At 35.5% G+C, this 2500-nt stretch overlaps 1 long non-coding RNA gene across 1 annotated transcript in view; it reads right to left on the minus strand.

Moving 5' to 3' along the window:
• Positions 1 to 204: 204 nt before the first annotated feature.
• The window catches only part of LOC126981664 (uncharacterized), a 5978-nt gene continuing 3682 nt past the window's right edge, over positions 205 to 2500 (minus strand). The window contains exon 2 of the long non-coding RNA XR_007734018.1: positions 205 to 1401. This is a non-coding gene — a long non-coding RNA (uncharacterized LOC126981664). The remainder of the gene's footprint in view (positions 1402 to 2500) is intronic.

Here is a 2500-nt window from a genome sequence, read left to right on the forward strand (position 1 = left end):
TTGTTTTTGTTGTTGTTTTTCCATTTTTTGCTCTATTTCTTTGTTTGATTGTTTTTTTCTACTACTTTTCGGTCATTTTTTTCTTTCGTTATTTGTTTTGTTTTTTTCTGTTTCTTATTCAGTGTTTTTTTTTTTTTACTTTTTTTGTTCATTATTTTATTTCGTTTTTATTTCTTATTTTTTGTTCACTGTTTTGTCTCTTCCCTTTTTCACTTTTTCTTCACTATTTTCCTTTCATTTTTTCCTGTTTTTTTCCAATTTTTGTTCACTGTATTTTCTTTTCGATATTCCGTTTTTTTCCATTTATTTTATTTTTCCTGTTTATTCCACTTTTCTCTATTTTCTCTGTTTTTTCGTTATTCATGTTTTTTTTCACATTTTTATTCACTAAATTTTCTTTCGTTTTTCCCGTTTTTTTCAATTATTTATTTACTTCACTTTCCTTCTTCCTGTTTGTTTTGCTCATTTTTCTACATTTTTTCTTTTGTTATTCCTTTTCTTTCCGTTCTCTTCTTTCCCTCTTCCCTATCCTTTATTTTCTTCTTCTTTTCCCTGTCTTTTGTTGTTCCTCCTTCTCCACTTTTTTGGTTAACCAGATTTCACTTTTCTTCCTTTTAATTCACTGTTTTATCTTTCGTATTTTTTGCCTCATTTTCATCGTATAATCTTTTTCCAAATTCTCTATTCTATTTTTTTCCTTTTTCTTGTTCTTCCTTCTCTGTTTTCTCTCTTTTCTTAATCGCTTTTTTTTCCCATTTCGAGTTCACTAAATTTTGCTTTTTCTCTCCTTTATTTCACTTTATTTTCTTTCGTTTCTTTATCTTTTCCTTCACTGTGTTCGCGTCTTCTGTCTTTATCTTTTTTTTTACTAATTCCTTATTCTTTTTTCCTTCCTCTTCTTCTTTCTCCTATTTTTCCTCGTATTCGTATTTCCTCCTTTTGTTCACTTTTCGTTCACCAAACTTCATTTAACTATCATCTTTTATCTTATCCATTTTCTATTTGCTATCTTATACATTATCTTTTCCGTCGATAACTTCATTCATTATCTTTTTTTTTCCCTGTCGCTTTCTTCACTATCATCATCTTTCCCGTCGTTTGCCTCACTATCTTCTTTTCTGTCGTTTTCTTCACTCTTATCTTTTCCTATCTTCTTCATTATCAATTTTTCTATCATTTACTTAACTATTATCTTTCCTATCGTGTTTTTCACTATCATCTTCTTTCCATGTTGTTTTCTTTTCTTATCTTTTCCTATCTTTTCATTCACTATCAATTTTTCTATCATTTACTTAACTATTATCTTTCCTATCGTTTCTTTCACTATTATCTTCTTCCCATGTTGTTTTCTTTTCTTATCTTTTACTATCTTCTCCTTCACTATCATTTTTTTCGGAAAGACTGAAATACATAGAGAAAAAGAAAAAAATAAACCAAAACCAAAACATGAAGAAAAAGAGGAAAAAACACGATAAACAAACACACAAACAAACAAACAAACCACCTGGATAACGGCACGAAGCAGGTTAATTAGAAACAGGTAAGCCACAGTCCACCTCACCTGTCACACCTGCCACACACCTTTTTAATTAAGGCTGCTGGGCGTCCAAATGATCCCCCCCCCCCTCCCCTCGCCTCCCCCTGTCATCACCACCATCACCACCACCTTCATCATCACCACCATCATCACCTCCATCTGTCACCACCACCACCACCACCGCCTCTTCATTACCATCACCTTCATCACCATCATCATCATCATAATTAACACTATGAAGAACAAGAACAAAAGGAACAATAAAGAACAAGAACAAGATTAAGAACGATGAAAATAACAAGAATAAGAAGAACAACAGTAAGAACAAAAGAACGTGAACAAGAAGAAAAAGAAGAAGAGTTACTGGAGAGAAAATGGAGGAGGAAGAGGAGGAAGAGGAAGAGGAGGAGATGGAAAACGACGAGGAAGAGAAAACGAGGAGAAGGAGGAGGAGAAAATGACCCAAAAATAGAAATCAAACATAGTAAAAGGAGGAGGAGGAGGAGGAGGAGGAGGAGGAGGAGGAGGAGGAGGAGGAGGAGGAGGAGGAGGAGGAGGAGGAGGAGAGAGAAGAAGAAGAAGAAGAAGAAGAAGAAGAAGAAGAAGAAGAAGAAGAAGAAGAAGAAGAAGAAGAAGAAGAAGAAGAAGAAGAAAAGTAGGAGGATGAAGACAATAAAGAAAGAGGGAGGGGGACGCTTGAAGAGGAAGAAGAAAACATAAATAAAAAAATAAAAAAGAAAGAGGAGATCGAAAGAGAGGGAGGGGAGAGAAAAAGGAGATGGAGGAAAAAGGGGGGAGGGGATGGAGAGAGAGAGGGAAGGAGGAAAAAGGGGGAAGGGGATGGAGAGAGAGGGAAGGAGGAAAGGCCCGGTTGAGGAAGAGCACTGCGTGGAGGGGAATTTACCTTAATCACAGGTGAGCAATTAGCGGCGCCGCGACAGGTACGCTAACGATCGACGCAGA

Source organism: Eriocheir sinensis, chromosome 49, assembly GCF_024679095.1.
Source record: "Eriocheir sinensis breed Jianghai 21 chromosome 49, ASM2467909v1, whole genome shotgun sequence".
Classification (NCBI taxonomy): Eukaryota; Metazoa; Arthropoda; class Malacostraca; order Decapoda; family Varunidae; genus Eriocheir; species Eriocheir sinensis.